Genomic DNA, 22,809 nt, shown 5'->3' on the forward strand with positions numbered 1-22,809 from the left:
AGCCCTGGTCCTCTCTCCCTTTACTCCGTGTGTGTGGAACTGGGAGGGAGGGAGGAGGCGGAGCAGGCAGAGCGTGCTGTGCCTCGGGAAGCACCCTATGATCCGAAGGAGCAATGGTCCGAGGTGCGCTGGGTGTCGGGACAGGGTTAGGGTTAGGTTTAGGTGTGCTGCCCCGGGGGAGGTTAGGGTTAGGGTGAGGGTTTGAGGTTAGGTTTAGGTGTCTGCCCCGGGGGAGGTTAGGGTTAGGGAGAGGGTTTGAGGTTAGGTTTAGGTGTGCTGCCCCGGGGGAGGTTAGGGTTAGGGTTAGGGTTTGAGGTTAGGTTTAGGTGTGCTGCCCCGGGGGAGGTTAGGGTTAGGGTTTGAGGTTAGGTTTAGGTGTGCTGCCCCGGGGGAGGTTAGGGTTAGGTTGAGGGTTTGAGGTTAGGTTTAGGTGTGCTGCCCCGGGGGAGGTTAGGGTGAGGGTTTGAGGTTAGGTTTAGGTGTCTGCCCCGGGGGAGGTTAGGGTTAGGGAGAGGGTTAAGGTTAGGTTTAGGTGTGCTGCCCCGGGGGAGGTTAGCGTTAGGTTGAGGGTTTGAGGTTAGGTTTAGGTGTCTGCCCCGGGGGAGGTTAGCGTTAGGTTGAGGGTTTGAGGTTAGGTTTAGGTGTGCTGCCCCGGGGGGGGGTTAGGGTTAGGGTGAGGGTTTGAGGTTAGGTTTAGGTGTCTGCCCCGGGGGAGGTTAGGGTTAGGTTGAGGGTTAAGGTTAGGTTTAGGTGTGCTGCCCCGGGGGGGGGGTTAGGGTTAGGGTTTGAGGTTAGGTTTAGGTGTGCTGCCCCGGGGGAGGTTAGGGTTAGGGAGAGGGTTTGAGGTTAGGTTTAGGTGTCTGCCCCGGGGGGGGGTTAGGGTTAGGGTGAGGGTTAAGGTTAGGTTTAGGTGTCTGCCCCGGGGGAGGTTAGGGTGAGGGTTAGGGTTAGGTTTAGGTGTGCTGCCCCGGGGGAGGTTAGGGTTAGGGTGAGGGTTGGGGTTAGGTTGCATTTTTGATAACAACATTTTTAGTTCTATTTTGAAACAGTTAACTGAGCAGACCCGACGTTCCCCACACTTGAAAACAAGGCACTGCATTGTGGGGGGGTTTAGAGCCGCCGCCGCATGCCCGAGGCGAGGATTGTTTTTTTGTTGTTTTTCATGGCAGGGCCAAGCGGTCTACCTGCGCAGCGCTTGCCATCGACTGGTCGACCGCGATCGACGTAATGGGCACCCCTGCCCTATAGTAACCTCTGTTCTTTGTATCCAATAGGATTGGGGAGCAGAGCTAATCATGATGATCAGCCTAAGTGGCTTGCACCTGGGTCCGGGTGTCGACGCCTTATAAATGCCTGCTTCCCCAGTCCTTCCCCAGATCTGTTCCTTTCATTTGCCTCGATCCTGCACTCCACCATGCACACTTCTCAACATTTCTGTTAATCCATACAACACGCACACACATACATTTCATACACGCACTACACCACTGACTACTGATCTCCACACTTCATCTGTTCAATCATGATTTATTCCTTACATTTACTATTTTTGTTTAGTTCATAAATTCTATGTCTTTGGTCAACTGCGTCTCCCCTGTTTTTTGTTGTGTATCTTGGCACCCCCTAGGCCAGGTACATAACCGGGAACATAGGGTTTTGATTGATTGATATATATAAATATGTTTTAACAGTTTGCAGAATTACAGTACATTTCAAGCACAAACTCAATACAAAAACTGTTAACTGTGAGTGGACGACCCAATTAAGCATTACACTTGTTTACAACAGGGTCCACCATGTTCAATTCATCAAAACATTTAGAGACGTACAAATAGACACTTCTATATAGTTAAAGAACAGAACAGGAATTCATCATAAAGGAAGCAAAAAGGGAAAAGATACATATACATTGAGGGGGAAAGGTGGGGGGTGATTCAGATTTTACACCATTTTCAAATTGCAGCCGTCCATAGGTGCCCTTTGAGAGCGGTTTTGAAGGAGTCAAGGGATTCACATGTCTGACATGACTGTGGGTAGGGCGTTCCACATTTTGGTGGCATAGGAGTGAAAATAATTTAGTCCCTTGTTTGTGCCGAATCTGGTTTGTACATTGTTTGTTGCACTCCCTCTGGTGTTGTGGGTGTGGACTTCGTTTACATTACACTTAAGGAAGTATTTAGACAGGTACATGAGTATCTTGGTGGTGTATAGAATCTTGTGGACCAGACCCATTGCAAGATGCTGTACTCTGTCGTCAACCCTATAAGCCATCCCAGCCTGTCAAAGTGGGCAGAGGTGAGGCCAAGTAGGAGCCTGACCAGTTTGTTTTGGGAGGTCTGGAGCCTTGTTTTAAGGGCCTTTGAGGTGCTGTGGTACCAAGAGGTGCATGCATAGTCAAAGAAACCTTGTACGAGGGCTCCTGTTAAGGTCTTCAAGGTGTTTTTGTTGACCAGTGAGGAGATCCTGTAAAGGAATCTTGTTCTTTGATTGACTTTTTTGATTACGTTGGTGGCCATTTTATCACCGGAAAGATTGGCCTCCAGGATGGAACCTAGGTAGGTAATTTCATCTTTTCGTGTGATAATATTGTCACCCACTCTAACCATGAAGCCATCTGCCTTGCTGAGATTACTATTTGATCCGAAGAGAATGGATTCAGTTTTTCCCAGGTGTAAGGATAGTTTATCAGCGAGCCAGGTTAAGATTATACCGAGTTCAGAGCTGAGGGTCTTTTCAACCTGCAGTTTGTAGGGCTGAGGGAACATAGGGCTGAGGGAACTTGGGTACGGTCCCCTTCTCTCTCTCCTATCTCCTTTCTCTCTCTCTCTCTCTCAGTAATTGGCCTGTAACAATGACTCCTCAGGTCAGTACTGGGCCTGTAACAATGACTCCTCAGGTCAGTACTGTAACAATGACTCCTCAGGTCAGTCATCAATTAAGCCATCTCTATCCCTCTCTTTTTGTCTTTCTCTCTCCCTATATCTGTCTCTCTCTCTGTCTCTCTCTCTCTCTCTCTCTCTCTCTCTCTCTCTCTCTCTCTCTCTCTCTCTCTCTCTGAGAGAGAGGGGTCCTTGAGGGAGTTTCAGGGGGTCCCCAGGTAAATGATAGTTCCAGGGGGTCCCCAGCTAAATGATAGTTCCAGGGGGTCCCCAGCTAAATGATAGTTTGGAACAAAATGGACCCTTATGGGTCTGTACCTCCGAGAGTGTACAAATGGAACCATTTTTACACTCGGAGTTAAATTAACATTGATTTTACAATAATATAAATTGAAGGGTCCCAGAGATAGAAATGCTGTTAAATGGAGGTCTGTACATTAATTCGCAATCAAACTGGAACCTTGTGGTTGCCATCCGGTCACTACCCTGGTCCCCTGAGCCATCCGGTCACTACCCTGGTCCCCTGAGACACTGGTCACTACCCTGGTCCCCTGAGACACTGGTCACTACCCTGGTCCCCTGAGACACTGGTCACTACCCTGGTCCCCTGAGCCACTGGTCACTACCCTGGTCCCCTGAGCCACTGGTCACTACCCTGGTCCCCTGAGCCACTGGTCACTACCCTGGTCCCCTGAGCCACTGGTCACTACCCTGGTCCCCTGAGCCACTGGTCACTACCCTGGTCCCCTGAGCCACTGGTCACTACCCTGGTCCCCTGAGCCACTGGTCACTACCCTGGTCCCCTGAGCCACTGGTCACTACCCTGGTCCCCTGAGCCACTGGTCACTACCCTGATCCCCTGAGCCACTGGTCACTACCCTGGTCCCCTGAGCCATCCGGTCACTACCCTGGTCCCCTGAGCCATCCGGTCACTACCCTGATCCCCTGAGCCACTGGTCACTACCCTGGTCCCCTGAGCCACTGGTCACTACCCTGGTCCCCTGAGCCACTGGTCACTACCCTGGTCCCCTGAGCCACTGGTCACTACCCTGGTCCCCTGAGCCACTGGTCACTACCCTGGTCCCCTGAGCCACTGGTCACTACCCAGACTTAATTCCTTTTGGGGCGATATGCATTGAGAGAGGCCTCTCAGGTCATAGTGTGTACCGTCCTGCTCATGTTGACACACGGATATTATGTGATGATGCTGTTGTTTAGTGCAACAGATGATATGTGCACACACACACACACACACACACACACACACACACACACACACACACACTATAGAGTTCTTCCTTATGAGTGGATCCCAGCAGGAATGATGTCAAATATATTGAAGCGAGCCATCTGTTTTTAACGTACGTGGCTTTCGCCTATATTTTATATATTGTTTATAGAGCAGTGGTCCTCAACAGGTGGACCGCGGTCCACGACCGGACCGCGGCACACCTCTCTGCGGACCCTGGAGAAAAGGCCTGGGCCGCTGCTCAGCGGGAGTGACCCCCCATCTGTCTCCTCATTTCCTGTCAGCCTACTGTCTGTCCATCCATAAAACATCTCACTGTACACTAAATCCCTTGGCACTATCATCTCTGCCCACAATATATCCTATCACTGCTACGCCGATGACACACAACTGTTCCTATCCTTCCCCCCCTCTACCACTCAGGTGGAAGAGCGCATCACTGCATGCCTGGCTGACATCTCACAGTGGATGTCCTCCAACCATCTCAAGCTGAACCCAGACAAGACTGAGCTTCTCTTCTTCCCAGCTAAGTCCTGCCCTATGCGGGAGCTAACTATTTCCGTAGACAACGCCCTGGTAACGTCTGTCCCAACAGCCAGGAATCTTGGTGTTGTCCTGGACAGTCAGCTCTCGTTCAAACCTCACATCACAGCTGTCACTCGATCCTGTAGGTTCACACTCTATAACATACGACGAATTAGACCGTTCCTCACCCAGGAATCAGCCCAGCTCCTAATCCAGACAACAGTCTTATCAAAACTCGACTACTGTAACTCCCTCCTTACTGGCCTACCAGCATGTGCACTTAAGCCTCTCCAGCTGATCCAAAATGCAGCAGCTCGCTTGCTCTTCAACCAGCCAAAATTCTCACATGTCTCCCCCCTGCTCCGCTCCCTCCACTGGCTCCCGGTCGCTGCCCGCACAGAATACAAAACTCTGATGCTGGCATTCAAAGCAACCAAAGGTATGGCTCCCCCATATCTTACAAGTATGATTGAACCCTACAAACCCTCCCGCGCACTCAGATCAGCCAACGCAGGGAAGCTGGAAGTACCCTCACTAAAAACGCCGGGACAACGCTCCACACGTCCCAAACTCTTCTCCCTTCTGGCTCCAAAACTGTGGAATGCACTTCCCATTGCAGTCAGAACTGCAGCATCACTCCCAATCTTCCGCCGTAGCCTGAAAACCCACCTTTTCAGACTCCATCATGGCCCTTAGCACTTACCCTAAACCCTTAGATAGCATTTCTGTTGGATTATATAGCATTTGATACAGACTTATAGCATGTTATGTAGACAGCACTGTAATTGTATTGTATGTAATCATAGCACGCCATAGTACACATATATAGCATAGTAGTAAAGATGTATAGTTTATATGTATAGTGTATGTATAGTTTCACTAAATATTCCACTCTTACTTTCTTAGCTTACGCATGTTTCATGATAAATGCTTTTTATGTGATGTATTCCCATGCTTTGTTCTTGCTTAAATGTAAGTCGCTCTGGATTAAGAGCGTCTGCTAAATGCCTAAATTGTAAATTGTAAATTGTAACATATCAAATAAAGGCGAAAGCCACAAAAAAACATTTAAAAAAAAGAATAAAGAGAAGAAAAAAAGTCACCGCAACCGCAAGTTGAATTATCTGTTGTATTCGATCAATGCCGAGAAACGCAATTAATTAATTAACACTCTGAATGTGTGTCTTATGGGCCGGCATGTCATGATGACAATGTTGCGCTGACTGGCTCACTAGCAGTGACACATTCACACATTCAGTTGAATAAACAAAATTGGATTTTTGGAGGTGTGAAAAAAATATATTTTCATACTCTGCCACCCCAGTGTTGGTTGGGATGGGACCCGGTTTGTATAGCTTGGTTTGACTGTACTAAACAGGCATAGTTGTTTCTAGGGGTGGGGGGCGAGGGGGGCAGCCCCACCCCATGGGGCCCGCGACCCGCAATTTTATTTGCGTGCGCATGAGACTGGACCATGGTTTTATAAAAAAAAATGTTGTGGACCTTAAATGGTAAATGGTGCATTTATATAGCGCTTTTATCCAAGGCGCTTTACATAGATTGTGCATTACATTCACCCATTCATACACCGGTTGCGGCAGAAGCCATGCAAGGTACCAACCAGCACATGGGGAGCAATTGGGGGTTCAGTGTCTTGCCCAAGGAAACTTCGACATGTAGACAGGAGGAGCCGGGATTCGAACCACCGACCCATGGATCATTGGACGACCTGCTCTACCTCCTGAGCCACTGTCGCCCCTTTCACCTCGACCTTCAGCATTTCTAGTTGAGGACCCCTGTTATAGAGGGACAGACAGTAGGCTGACAGGAAATGGGACACGACATAGTAATTCCTACACAGGTTGTGTTTATAACCACGCCCCCGGGCAAGTTAAGTTTACTGAGTTTAAGGTTATAGTTTCTGGTTCAATCAAGAGTAGCTTGTAGGCCTGTGTGTGTGTGTGTGTGTGTGTGTGTGTGTGTGTGTGTGTGTGTGTGTGTGTGTGTGTGTGTGTGTGTGTGTGTGTGTGTGTGTGTGTGTGTGTGTGTGTCTGTGTCTGTCTTTCTTCATTATTGCATCTGCATGCCTGCGTGATGACTGCTGTCAAGCTGTCATATGCAGGCGTGGAATGGAAAAGCGCATGGAATGCAGAGCATGTTCTAAATGTCTGCCAGGTCAAATCTGCCTAAGGCATCAAATCACTCAGGGCGGGCACTGCCAATGCGGGTCTGTGGGGAAAAAAAGAAAAGGTTACCAGTAGCCAGGTAGTGTATATAAGACGCAGCTTGGCACAGCATAGACACATTATCTTCCAAATGGAGACTGCAGCCGTGTTCCTGATCGTCCTCTTCTGCCTGTGTTCAGCCGACACCGACCTGCAGTTCCTGAACATCAACCACCTCGAAGGATCGCTGGACCTCTCCCTTAACCGCCACGATGACCAAGCTACGCTGGAGGTCAACCTCCACCATGATGACCAGCCCTTAAACCACCTCACAGGTAAGAATGATGGAGAGGCTGTTACTTCTAGACCACCAAGTTCTAGGGCTGCTTTTTGACCGTTTTCAAGTTCAGATTAGCTTTATTTATTTTTTTCTATAGTGGGTTTAATTCAGTTTATTTAATTTATTATTGACCCTTATGCCTTGCTAAAGAAAATCACACCCGTGTGAAGTGAGTGTCACTCTTATCATTAGGCCAGTCAATCTAAGCTAAAAAGAATATTTTTATAAATAAATAAATTGCAATAATAATTAATGTTTTTTTATGATCCTTAGTGTCATCCAAATAACATTTTAAAATTGATTATTATTTACATTTTGGATTATGGTCAATTCAGGGGTTGACCTTTTGTTGAAAACCTATTGTGAAGACGGCTATATGTCAATTTTTAGCCCAAGGAGTGTTTTTCGTGTAAAACTAATGTGTGCAATGGATTCAGATCATGAATAACGCCTATAGTTTGACACGTCACATGCTACTAAAAGCATATTTCAAATTTGAATGTTTTGCCTTAGAGGTTTTCAATATGGTAGGCTACCGGCGGCCGCGGGACCCAACGTAGACGTTGGCGGTATTAAAATGCCTGCGGGCGGGCACGGGCGGTCAAAGAAAAAACAGCGGCCCCCCGCAAATCCCTCATCCTCCCGCAAATTAACCAGATACAGATCTTATATAGCCTAAACAGTTTAGCAAAATATAAATGTCTGAGAACGGTATAATTTCCATGCGCTGGACAAGCACCGTGGAGTCAGTCTCACTCTCTCCAACAGACATCAGGCATGCTCCCAAAGCGGCTGCACCTGTCAATCATTATTAAGTAGGCTAATCGCTCTGAGAAGTGCATGCGTGGATCGAGTTCCTTTTCCCCGCAATGGACATTTTCGCTTCTAAACCCCTTGTTGCTTTTCCCTGTGTGCGTCAACGTCACTCACTCAGCAATAACGTGAAACAGAACAATTACACAACGATGAGTAAATTTGTTTTTTAACACGCAGTCTCTCTCTCTCTCTTTTTCTTTCTGCCTCTCTCTCTCTCTCTCTCTCTCTCTCTCTCCCCACCCAGCATGCATGCGCGCTGCTGCGCAATATCTGTGACTGTGACACAATAATATATAGCATAAATAATAGGCCTATATAACAATAACACTTTCACTCTATATGTGACCAGCTCCTCACAGACATAACTGTTTGGGTAAATGTATTCTTTTGGTCTGAAATTCAACGTTCAACCCCTGCATTTAACATGATCCAAAATGTATATAACAATCAATCTTGAATCTGTTATTGGGATCATAAAAACCTTTTACTATTGCAATTTATTTTGGGTCAAATCTTCGATTGACTGAACCTACATCACACATCATCTCAATCTGGACAATCACAAATTGCGTCCTCACTTTTCAATGTTTGTGTTTACACACTTTTGTCTGAGGCCTCATTCGCACGTATACCAAACACCAATCAAGCAAATGTTTGTGTTTGATTGCTGAATGCTGGTGGTGTTCTGCCCCTCCCCCCTCATCAAACACAAATGTTTGGTCAAACCATGTGAGTCCCGTTGGAAAAGCATTGTGGTGGCCCAAAAAAACCACCAAACATTTGCTTGATTGGTTTCCTCCGCCGTGTGTGTGTGTGTGTGTGTGTGTGTGTGTGTGTGTGTGTGTGTGTGTGTGTGTGTGTGTGTGTGTGTGTGTGTGTGTGTGGAGAGATAATGCAGAGTGCATACACAATATATGGAAAGCCCTTTGCATAAAAAGCGCTATTTAAATGTATAATTTACCATTTTGCCTCAATGTGATTTTCCTTTTAAATGAAGGTTACCATGACATGGGGCAATGTTGTGATTGACCTTATTTTATTGAATGTATTTATTTTGAGGGGTGCTATCCCCTCCTATGGGGCGCTATCCCCTCCTATGGGGTGCTATCCCCTCCTAGGCCCAGCATTGTGTGTGCGTGTGTACCCCATCACCCATGGCGATGAGTTGATTGGCTGAGGGCTTAAAGGACCACTTCCCCACTTGTGGCCATTTTTGACTGAGGGACTGCCATTGGATTCTTTTTTTAATTTTCGTTTTCTCAAGTCATATATGAAAGCAGGGAATCATAGCTTCAAATTGACATATTGGTTGTTCAGTTTGACCCACCAGTTTTGGAGATATGGCTTATAGAGTAATGTGTAATGAGTTGAGAAAACAGGCTTGAAAAGGTTCACTTCTGTGGTCTCAACATTACACCTAGCTACATGTTTAAGCATTTATTTCATATTTACATGTCTTCTGTGGTCTCTAACATTACACCTAGCTACATGCTTAAGCATTTATTTCATATTTACATGTCTTCTGTGGTCTCTAACATTACACCTAGCTATACATGTTTAAGCATTTATTTCATATTTACATGTCAATTTCAGCTCTGATATTTATTTCAGACATGCTCTAGTATCTGAATTGCTATTATTGCATTTTGGATCAAATATAAATAAACATTCAGTTTTTCTCCTGTGAAAAGCTGGAGTTTGCACGATGGCAGGCTCTCAGTCAAATCTGGTCACACTTTTCAACCTATCTTCATATTATAATTGGTCCTCACTAATTTAACACTTTTCAGGAATAGAAAGCCTGCAGTTTCTATTAGCTTGGATTCCCTTTAAAGTGATAATTTCCATTTTAAAGGGATAGTTCAGATTTGTTTTGACTTAACATTAATAATAGTGGTTGTAACTGTATTAATTGATTGCCCGAGTCCCGTGGTGGGAGTTCTGCTCTGGTTTTGGTGAAATATCAAGTAGTTCCGGTAATTTTGTACTGGGGCCACGCAGTAAAAGTAAATGACCTATTTCTAAAATATTAGTGCAACTTTCGTTCATTTTTTACCCCTCTATCACACGGAACTATGCTTTTTGTGTCCATATCACTACGCCAAAGAAATAGTTCCATGTGATAGAGGGCTCAAAGTTGCTAATATAAAAAAATTAGGTCAACAATACAAATGACGCTAGTTTTGTGGATTAATTTACTTTTACTGCGTGGCCCCAGTAAGTAGTAGTAAGTAGCCTTGCCGAGCCATGAGGCCCACAGGGCAGGAGCCTTTATCTCCTGTTTCTGTAGCCATGAGGCCCATAGGGCAGGAGCCTATGTCCTGTTTCTGTAGCCATGAGGCCCATAGGGCAGGAGCCTATCTCCTGTTTCTGTAGCCATGAGGCCCATAGGGCAGGAGCCTATCTCCTGTTTCTGTAGCCATGAGGCCCACAGGGCAGGAGCCTATGTCCTGTTTCTGTAGCCATGAGGCCCATAGGGCAGGAGCCTATCTCCTGTTTCTGTAGCCATGAGGCCCATAGGGCAGGAGCCTATGTCCTGTTTCTGTAGCCATGAGGCCCATAGGGCAGGAGCCTATCTCCTGTTTCTGTAGCCATGAGGCCCACAGGGCAGGAGCCTATCTCCTGTTTCTGTAGCCATGAGGCCCATAGGGGCAGGAGCCTATCTCCTGTTTCTGTAGCCATGAGGCCCACAGGGCGGGAGCCTATCTCCTGTTTCTGTAGCGTGAGGCAGCTTGGTGTACAAGTACACCCCCTGGACATGACTCCAGTATGTCGCAGGGACTTACCCCCAATCCATCCCTTGATGCTGAGTGTCAAGCAGGGAGGCACTGGGTCCCATTTTTACCGTCTTTGTTATGACCCGGCCAGGGATCGAACCCCAACCTCCCAGTCTCAGGGCGGACACTCTAACCACAAGGCCACTGAGCGTGGCCCCAGTGCCCCCCGCAAAATGACCGGAACTACTTAATATTCACCAGAACCAGAGCAGAACTACCGCCACGGGACTCAACCAATCAGAACCAGAGCAGAACTGCCACCACTGGACTTGGGCAATCAATCAATACAGTTGCAACCACTATATTAATGGAAAGTATTTCATACACCTTAATTAAAAAAAACAACTGAACTATCCCTTTAAATGTCCCTTCAAAGTGAAAAATGTCATTTCCATTTTCTGTGCAAGCCTATTCAATTTGTAAATCTATTTATTCTATTCGTAAAATGTCAATCACAAAATTGCCTCATTTTAGCCCCTCCCTCATAAATGCAAAGAGGTCTCATACTGGGGGTTGCAGTGGATCAGCGGTAGAGTGGCCGGTATGTCTCATACTGGGGGTTGCAGTGGATCAGCGGTAGAGTGGCCGGTAGGTCTCATACTGGGGGTTGCAGTGGTTCAGCGGTAGAGTGGCCGGTAGGTCTCATACTGGGGGTTGCAGTGGATCAGCGGTAGAGTGGCCGGTAGCTCTCATACTGGGGGTTGCAGTGGATCAGCGGTAGAGTGGCCGGTAGGTCTCATACTGGGGGCTGCAGTGGTTCAGCGGTAGAGTGGCCGGTAGGTCTCATACTGGGGTTGGCAGTGGTTCAGCGGTAGAGTGGCCGGTAGGTCTCATACTGCGGGCGGCAGTGGGTCAGCGGTAGAGTGGCCGGTAGGTCTCATACTGCGGGCGGCAGTGGATCAGCGGTAGAGTGGCCGGTAGGTCTCATACTGGGGTGGTTCCCGGTTCGATCCCTGTGGTCTCCCTCAGAGTTAGGGCTGTATTTTGCGTGTCTTAAGTACCTGGCTATTCTGAGTGGCCAAAGAGCATTGACCACGCCTCCAGGTCTTAATTTAAGTAATAAGACCTGGTACCTAAGACACGCAAAATACAGCCCTTAGTGTCCAAGTGTCCTTGAGCAAGACTCTGAACCCCTGATTGCTCCTGATGTGCAGGTTGGTGCCATCAGTGTGTGTGTGTGTGTGTGTGTGTGTGTGTGTGTGTGGGTGTGTGTGTGTGTGTGTGTGTGTGTGTGGAGAGCGAGAGAATGCAGAGTGCATACACAATATATGGAAATCCCTTTGCATAAAAAGCGCTATATAAATGCATAATTTACCATTTTACCTCAATGTGATTTTCCTTTTAAATGAAGGTTACATTGACATGGGGCAATGTTGTGATTGACCTTATTTTATTGAATGTATTTATTTTGAGCGTTGCTATCCCCTCCTATGGGGTGCTATCCCCTCCTATGGGTTGCTATCCCCTCCCATTAGCTAAATTCCAGTGTCACACAGCTGGATCACTGGAACTCCGAACAGAGCTGTACAGTCTACAGAATAGACAATTCATAATTTTGTACATGTAACCGAGGGTCCGACTTCAAGGCCAATGTGTATGTATTGGTAACATGTGCAAGGCTATTCATTCCTGAAATAGTGAATAAGCGCCAGGATGCGCACACGTATAAATCACCCCCTCCTCCGACATGTAGTCAGTCCTCCTCCGCGGTCTTTGCAAATAACGGACACTATAACAGGAATTAGGTATAGTCTCTCTGACTTACATATTCATAGCAGTTGTGCATTCAGGCATGCACAGAGATAAACTAGAAAAAGTGCCCTTCCGGGCACAGGTCTCCACCAGGTTATCCACAGATCCGTGCAGTTAGAGGTAAAAACACTTTTCGGCCAGTTATAGCGCCACCTTGAGGCTGAGTTGAAATTGTTCATGTGGCATTTCGTCCTCGGCCTAGTGGGAATGTGGGTGCACAATTTCACGGAAATCACGCGATGTGTTCATGATTCGCAGCATTTTGTTTGAAACTGAGCACTCCTGTGAACTTTGGAAGCCAATCTTAACCAATCAGGATGGAGTCTGATAAATCTGAAAGACCCGTTTCGTTGAATGGCTCTAGAGAGAATGTGTACCAATTTGCGTGATGTTTGGACAAAATCTGTAGGTGTACTGTGCAAAAACTTGTTTTGCACAAAGCGGCCTCCTGGTGGCGCTATAAGAGGCCGTTCTGGAAAGTTTGGGGCAGAGGTTCATCGTTGGCATCCAGGGAGTGTGTGTGCAAAATATGGCATCGACCGGGTTAACGGTGGCCGAGATTAGCTGTTCACGGACACACACACGGACGGACGGACGGACGGACGGACACACAAACGGACGGACGGAGTGCAAAACATACTCTCCCCACATGCCTTCGGCCTGGTGGAGACAATTAACTATAGCTTTTGAGGTGCGCACAATATAGCCGGCCTAATTTATATATCCTACTTGTATTATGCTTAATCACACAACGCAATAAAGCCAGTGGCTTGTTGTGGTCCTTTCACTTTCACATATGTAGGCTAGATAGGCTACTTTATCATTCTGAAGCTCTATTCATTCAGCGAAAATGTGTCTCTTCAACAAACAGTTGAACAGTGCGTGCATGTGTGTGTTGGCCGTTGGGTCAGCGACTTCAGCCAGTCAGCCGGCCGGCAGCTAGTGGATGGGGTGGGGTGGGGGGGTGCATAGTATCGGGTTTCAGCAGTGTTTTTGTGCCACATGTGGAGGAGGCGGACTTATGTCACTGGAGAAGGAAAAAAAACATGTACACGTGATGCGGAAATCCGCTGCGAGGAGACAAAATACCCCACGAGCCTGCACCTGATGTACACTCGCTCTATGCGGTCTCGGAGAGCCCACTCGAATTCAGCTATTGGGTGCTATCCCCTCCTATGGGGTGCTATCCCCTCCTATGCCCAGCATTGTGTGTGCCTGTGTACCCCATCACCCATGGCGATGATTTGATTGGCTGAGGGCTAAAGGCCCTGCGTAGAGCAGGGTATGCTCTGCTGTGGGCCTCTGCTGGTAGAATCTAAAGCAGCAGCATCAGCCCCCTCTGCTGGTAGAATCTAAAGCAGCAGCATCAAATATTTGCAAGAAAAACATAATAGGTCAAAATGGGCATATTGTTTTACAGCCCATTGGCCTTCATTGAGTTGAGTGATTGACAGCTGACATGACAAGCCTCTGTTACAGGTCTCAGGGCTGCTGAGTACCTCATTAACAAAACTGAACCTGAATAAACAGGGATAATGACGGAGCAATGAAAAGATTTGACTTGTTGCTTTTCTTTCCACAATGTAACTGAGGGGAACCGGAAGCTGCGCTCCTTATATTGGGACCCCAGAGAACCTGGGCTAGAACAAACGTTCTGTCCTCACTGCATGTTACACTTTGCTAGTGCAATTAATTCACAGTATTAAATGTAAACCTTCATTTAAACGAAATAATTAAATAATTAAACAGACTCTTAAAACACATTAAGTTGGGTCACACTCTCCTGGCAGTGCCACACCACCGTTGATGAAGTGAGTGAGTTTGTTTTCTACGTTTGTTTGACATGATGTGATTTTGTTGTATATTTTCCAGAAAAGGACAAGAAATGTAATTCCAGTAAGAATGAGGTGGGAGCACCAGGAGGAGGTTCTGTGAATGAAGGTGAGAACGTCAATGTTTTAATTATTATTTGTTAACATTTGCTATGCATCCCATGTTTTAGCCCTGGAACATGACTGCCATGATGATTATCATGACAGTCATGCAGTAACTTTGCCCTGTTTTTTGCGCTCGCTGCATTTACAAGATTTCCGTATATATAAACATTCAGATTTCAAATATAAAGTGTCCCACGGGTGTTAGTTAGTAGCAGCGCCAGCGATTAGAATTGCTGCGTCCCGCGTTGTTTAATAAAAAGCATTTTTGTCTGAGCTCCCCGGCTACTTTTTTCACATGCTACTTAAAGGGATAGTTCAGATTTTTTGAACTTAAGTTGTATGAAATACTTGACATTAATATAGTGGTTGCAACTGTATTAATTGATTGCCAGAGTCCCGTGGTGGGAGTTCTGCTCTGGTTTAGGTGAAATATTAAGTAGTTCCGGTCATTTTGTGGTGGGCACTGGGGCCACGCAGTAAAAGTAAATTAATCCACAAAACTAACGTCTTTTGTATTGTTGACCTATTTCTAAAATATTAGTGCAACTTTCGTTAATGTTTTACCCCTCTATCACATGGAACTATGTTTTTTGTGTCCATATCACTACACCCAAAAAGTAGTTCCATGTGATAGAGGGGTCAAAGTTGAACGAAAGTTGCACTAATATTTTAGAAATGGGTCAACAATACAAATTACGTTAGTTTTGTGGATTAATTTACTTTTACTGCGTGGCCCCAGTGCCCCCCACAAAATGACCGGAACTACTTAATATTGACCAAAACCAGAGCAGAACTCCCACCAGTGGACTCGGGCAATCAATTAATACAGTTGCAACCACTATATTAATAGCAAGTATTTCATACAGCTAAAGTTTAATAAATCTGAACTATCCCTTTAAAGCACAATAAAATGTAGAACATTTTGCCTTATAATGGTTGTATGGTACCGCAACTTTCAGCAGCTGTCAAAAAGTACAAAGGGGGGTTGAATAGAAAACAATGTGGGATATGTTAGTAGATACCTTTACAAACACATTGGTGACTATAGATATGTTAGTAGACACCTTTACACACACATTGGTGACTATAGATATGTTAGTAGACACCTTTACAAACACATTGGTGACTATAGATATGTTAGTAGACACCTTTACAAACACATTGGTGACTATAGATATGTTAGTAGACACCTTTACAAACACATTGGTGACTATATAGATATGTTAGTAGACACCTTTACACACACATTGGTGACTATAGATATGTTAGTAGACACCTTTACAAACACATTGGTGACTATAGATATGTTAGTAGACACCTTTACAAACACATTGGTGACTTTAGATATGTTAGTAGATACCTTTACAAACACATTGGTGACTATAGATATGTTAGTAGATACCTTTACACACACATTGGTGACTATAGATATGTTAGTAGACACCTTTACAAACACATTGGTGACTATATATATGTTAGTAGACACCTTTACACACACATTGGTGACTATAGATATGTTAGTAGACACCTTTACAAACACATTGGTGACTATAGATATGTTAGTAGACACCTTTACAAACACATTAGTGAAGAAAGTTCTTGGTAAGAAATGTATTCCCAGATTATATTAAAGGAGAATTCTATGCTAGAAGGCTTTCTTACCTTTATTTGTAGTTGTTAAGTCCCCACCAAAGAGGTCCAGGTGTTATGGGGCTATGGGGTGTTGTACTAATTTGCTTATTTCCATCGCTCAAAATCATTATATTTTTGTATATATCCTCTCTTCATAATGTAAATAATAACCCAAGCGGCACACTTTACTACTTATTTTGATGGAAATAAGCGAATTAGCACAACACCCCATAGCCCCATTCAATTCCCATTCAATTCAATGCAATTCATTAAGGGCTTATGGTAGGGGAAATAGCCAATAAGGAGGTTTTGTAAAAAAAAACACCTGGACCTCTTTGGTGGGGACGTAACAACTATGAAGAAAGGTAAGAAAGCCTTCTAGCATGGAATTCTCCTTTAACCCTCTAATGGCCAAGTGGCCAACCTTAATAACATCTTATTGTGCCTTAGGCCAGCTTTGGCTGACTTTTTGAATGACAATAGAATAATGTGCGATATGACCACAATGTCACGAAATATCTCATTTTAAAGCTGCACATCTCTAGTTTACACCGAAAAAAAATGTTATGTTCCTAGCATGTTCCTTCGTTTACTTATAAGCACTTTAGTACACCTTGGTTTGACTTATTACTGAAACCAAGGTCTACTAAAAAGCTTATAAGTAAACGATGGAACAAGCTATAATCATAATTATTTTTTCATTGTAAAGTAGTGACTTGGAGCTATAAAATGAGACATTTCGTGACATTGTGGTCATATCTCACATTCTTCGATTGCCATTCAAAAAGTCGCCAAATCTGGCCAATGCTGGCCAATGCCCCATGTCTTAATTCGTCATTTTAATGCAATAAGAGGGATCAGCGATCTAAATAAAATACATGACGTATTACTTTCATTTTCAAATTAATACCCAGATTTGCCACCAGATGGCGGGAACGTTCCATTATTCTGATTTTGGCAAGAGTGTCAAATCTGGCTAAATCACTTCCTGTCAAACGTAGGTAAACAAAGGAGGCTACTATGACCCCTAGCACATAGCTTGGCTGTCCGGATTGCTAAGCTAACATTAGCTTTGTCATAACTTTGTCAAATTAAGCTTAAAAACGGCCAGGAACATCCCAGCATATCACATTTTTTGCCGCGGATCACATAGAGACGGCGTGCGTGCACGATAGTGCACGATCGCGCAGGTTTCGGCCGGTTTTTGGTAGATTACATAAAAATAATTAAAAAAATGTCAAACAATTGCAATATTTTGTTATAAAAAGACGTACTGACAGGGCAGTACGTCTACTACGTCAGTAACGTCATTGGCCACGAGGGATTTGTTGATTTAACACGTCAATTAACATGGCAGTCTATGGGCCTGACGTGCTCTTGGCCACAAGGGGGTTAATATCCCCTGACTATTATAATTAATTATATTATAATTATTATATATATATATATATTATAATTATTATTAGAAAACACTCATAGACTCTATATATATATGCTCTATAATATAGAGCATACATGCATGCATGAAGTGAGTGGCAAATCGAGTGGCAAAGTGAGTTTAACCTTTGTGTGGATGTAAGGGCTGTCAATCAGATAGGACCTTTATGTTTGGATGTATGGGCTGTCAATCAGATATAGGACCTTTATGTTTGGATGTATGGGCTGTCAATCAGACAGCTTACAGATAGATGTGTTTTTAAATGAAACTATTTAGTATTTATGATTGACTGAATGTTATGCTCTTGTGTTTTCAGCCCTCCTTGCTAAACTGACAGCCATGGAAACCAGGCTGGCTGCAAGTGAAGAAGCAAACCAACAGCTTGAAGGTTTATAACTTCACATTGTTTTAATTCAGGGGAGACACTACACAGCTGCATCTCAAAACATTACAATATCCATTCAGGGGAGATGGAGAGAGACACTACACAGCTGCATCTCAAAACATTACAATATTCATTTTGTTAAATGTATTACTTACTTCCATAATATAATAAAAAAAGTGAAACTTTCATATATTATAGATTAATTGTGCATAAAGTGACATATTGAAACCTTTGTTTTGATTTAAAGTACATTTATTTATGCACTCAATACGTGGTCTGAGCTACTTTTCAACACATTATTTCATAAATGGGGCGTGGCATGGATCAGCCTGTGGTACTGTTGAGGTGTTATGGAAGCCCATGTTTGCTTTCATAACAGCTTTAAACTCTTTGTATTGTTAGTGCACCTCAACACCTCAACAGTACCACAGGCTGATCACCATGCCACGCCCCATTTATGAAATAATGTGTTTAAAAGTAGCTCAGACCACGTATTGAGTGCATAAATAAATGTACTTTTCAGATGGTCGACATTTCTGTATTTAAAAAAAAAAACGTTGTTTAGAGTTGTAGAGTTGTATTGTTGAATATAGTGTCTCACACCTTCCTCTTGACAATACAATATAAATTATCTGTGATTCAGGTCAGGCCAGTTGGCTGGTCAGTTAAGCACAGTATTACCATGGTCAGTACACCAGTTAATAGTAGTTTTGTGTCTGGGCAGGTGCCAAATCACCATGCACATTTATGTATGTGATTAATAAAACGAAATTAACTGCTAGAAGGTCCTACATTAACTTAATTAGGCAGTCACCGTCTCTGTGACATGATGTTCTTTCTAATTTTAGACATCGACTACTATGCAATCAAATAAATCTGTATACAAGATCATTTCAGAGAAGGAGGGAAATACTAAATTAATTAACTACATTAAAATAAATTGCGGGGGCGAGTTGGTAAAGGGGCGAGCAGTCTCTCATTCGCTCATAGCATGTCTATGGTGGATTTATATGAAACAAAAGTCAATGGAGGGTATTGCAACTCTGGACAATCTAGAGTTGCAAATTGCGGCTAGGGGTTTTCATGATTCTGACGATGGAGAGGGACACTATACAGCTGCATCTCAAAAGATTAGAATATTCATTTTATTAAATGTATTAATTATCTTCCATAATATAATTAAAAAAGTGAAACTTTCATATATTCTAGATTAATTGTGCATAAAGTGAAATATTTAAAACTTTGTTTTGTTTTAATCTTGATCATTCTGGCATACAGCTCGTGAAAATCAAAAAATACTACAACTTGTATCTCAAAATATTAGAGGTTGAGCCCAGATTTGCTTTGATAGCAGTTTTAAACTAATTTGTATTGTTGAATATATATATATGTCTGTGGGGTTCAGGTCAGGCTGGTCAGTTAAGCACAGTAATACCATGGTCAGTATACCAATTACTAGTAGTGTATATTACATCTGATTAAATTAGTGATGGTGTGACAAAAGTTGGGTTTAGTGTTCTTCTCGGGTTAATAAACACTCAACTTATTGCTGCGTTTTAAAATTAAACTTTTTAGTATTTATGATTGACTGAATGTTAATGTTCTGTTTATTCTGTTTGTTCTGTTTTCAGCTAAACGGACAGCCATGGAAGCCCGGCTGGCTGCAAGTGAAGAAGTGAATGAAGGTTTATAACTTCACATTGTTCTACTGAATATTGACCAGACACAATAGGCCATATTCAGACCGCAGACATCTTGCCAGCAAGGTGTTACCTAGCTGACACCCATAGACAGCCCATTCATCCACACAGAGGATAATTCAAGCTTTCCCTACAGCTGCAATGTTGATGATTTTGACATTGTTTAATATAATTAGAGAGGACTTTTCTGTTTGGATGAAAGAGCTGTCTATGGGAAGTATCACCTAGGTGTCACGTTGCTGGCAAGATGGCTGCGGTCTGAATATGGCCAATAGCCACTATAGTTCCACATTCACTCCAGAGGGCCACTATAGTTCCACATTCACTCCAGAGGGCCACTATAGTTCCACACTCGCTCCAGAGGGCCACTATAGTTCCACACTCGCTCCAGAGGGCCACTATAGTTCCACAGAGAGAATGGTGTAGACCAGGCCCATTGCAAGTTGCTGTAGGTTACTCTGTCATCAACCCTAAGCTATTCCAGCCTATCAAAATGGGCAGGGGTGAGGTGGGTTCTGAAATATGAAAATCTTGAATCAAGCAACATGAAAAGTGTCTGGGGTGAAACACAAAGGCCAGAGTTCTCATATGTCCCAGGAATAGGTTCTAGGGAACAAAATAGTATATATATGTATATACTGCATATTTTTATATATTTTCATGTGTGTGGCCTAGAGGGCATCTGAGCATGTGCTACACTATACCTCTTACACCATGTGTCCTTTGGGAAACCGGGCCAATATCAGTCACCAGAAGCAGAGACGTGTGTTTTCAATTAGTCTAACATGGTTAAAATGGATTTTCAAGTCACAATAGGATCAAATAGGATGTCGTAAGACTGAATGAATTTGCAACATAAAATGTCTGGGGTGAAACACCGAAGCCAGAGTAGATAAACTACCCCAGAAGTGTTTTAACACCTAACCATACTGGCTGGGTCAAAATGACCCTTCAGTGTAAAATAAATAGTTTAACTATGAAATTAAAAAAACATAAAAAATGAAGACCTTTCTTCACAGGCGGATTGTATTAAAATTAGGGCCGGGACTAATTGTGATTAATTTAGATTAATTAACTACAGAAAAAATAATCGCGATTAACTACAGATAAATTAATCGCACCTTTTTTTTCACCGCGGAACGTTTCTCACTGGGCGCTTTTCTATAGTACTGAAAACTGGAAATAATAAAAAGTCACCCCATTTTGTGTTGCCTAGAACTGGAAGTCTGACAAAAAACAGTAACAATATGAAGTAAGTACAGCTTTGTGATGTCACTGAGATGTACTTGTTACTGTTACTAAATTTTTTTCAGACCTCCAGTTCTAGGCAACACAGAATGGGGTGACTTTTTATTATTATTTCCACAACAGGTATATTAATGACAGTAAAATGTTGAGAATTAGTGGTATCCTGTAGTCACTATTCATTGATTCACTGGGATACCAAAAAACATTTAAAAAAAAGGTTTCTCGCTGTTCTCGGGTTGAATATTGATATGCGATTAATCTAGATTAATTAATCGCAAAGCCTCTGATTAATTAGATTATTATTTTTAATCGAGTCCCAGCTCTAATTAAAATACATGATCTTTAGGATAAATTCAGGGTCAACAGAAATCTCTCCCTCAACCATATTTGATTAATAGCATTCAGAAACATTATTTAACGTTAATGTTCTGTTTGTTCTGTTTTCAGCTAAACGGACAGCCATGAAAGCCCAGCTGGATGCACAGAATGAAGGTTAATAACTTCACATTGTTCTAATGAATATTGACCAGACACAATAGCCACTATAGTTCCACACTCACTCCAGAGGGTCAATATAGTTCCACACTCACTCCAGAGGGCCACTATCCACACTCACTAGTCCAGAGGGCCACTATAGTTCCACACTCGCTCCAGAGACCCACTATAGTCCCACACTCACTCCAGAGGGCCACTATAGTTCCACACTCACTCCAGAGCGTCACTAGAGTTCCACACTCGCTCCAGAGGGCCACTATAATGATGAGTGAGAACCTTCTCAAGCTAAATGAGGATGTCGTATCTGGACGCATAATTCTACCTAGGCTAAAGTCACTGTGGGAATCAATATTTCAGTCGGTGCATAGTAAGTGGCCGGCTCTGCCGGGTGTGACAGGAATTAGCATGCTCTATTGTTTCCACCAAGAGGGCCGTTGGTTAAAATCAGATGTCACTATATATGCAATCCCCCACTGTTGATATGCAAAAGTGTAAAACACCTCTATTTGATGGAACTGTATAAAATGTGACTTTGTAAGTGAAAGAGAGAGTCTTATAGGGGCCTAGCCATCGAGAGGTGGTTAGGCTGTGTCCTGCTCCCGTGGGCCAGCTCGCCTGGTCCACGGGGAAGCTCTGCTGTTCTATGTAATCTCTCAATAAATACAACTCTGAATGCATCTTCAATTCACATCTCTCTGCGTGCTCCTTCATCTGATCGTCTGAGGGTTTTGATGCCGAGAAACTCTTCGTCCTTATTTGTCTAATTTTAGTCAAGTTAGATAGTGTACTTGAAGTAGGAATATTTACTTCAGTTGGAGCCTGAACAGGGACTGCTTTTGGGATGGTTTTCCATTCCAGGTAAAACGAACAATGGACAATTTTTGACAATTTGGCGTTGAGTTGAATTTTATTTTTTCGGCGAACGGCGGTCGACGGAACAAAGGGAAGCGGCGACGGGAGTTGGACCAACAGCACGTGCGGTGCTCTCCGACATGGACGGCGACGAAGCGGAGGGACCGGCTCTCCAGACACGCCGTGCGGCAGCGGGACAAAGCGCCTCTACAGCGCAACGACGGGCGACCTGCGGATCTCCACATATCGGCGGGAAGCGGCGGCGATCCGACCGGGGAAAGCGACACTACAAGTGGCGAGAGGATGCGTCTCTTCACGGCAAGCATGCAGCGGCCAGGAGGGAGGCGTTCTACAAGGCCTTCAACGAGTGAGTCTTCACCGAGGGGGGTCCCCGACGATGCGGCGAGCGAGTGCTTTCATCACGGCGTGCGGCGACAGGACGGCACGGCGCGATTCATCTCATCAGCGGTCGAGAGCGGCGACCACGTTTTCAATTCATTCTTCATTCTTCAAACAGAGCAGATCTGCAAGCTCACGTGTTGCGTTTTGATCGATCCGTAGCTGCACGAGCGTACATATTTTTCTTTCCAGTCATTATGTGATATTTTATATTCATAGT

This window comes from Protomyctophum parallelum (genome assembly GCF_964188405.1).
Source record: "Protomyctophum parallelum genome assembly, chromosome: 9".
Lineage (NCBI taxonomy): Eukaryota > Metazoa > Chordata > Actinopteri > Myctophiformes > Myctophidae > Protomyctophum > Protomyctophum parallelum.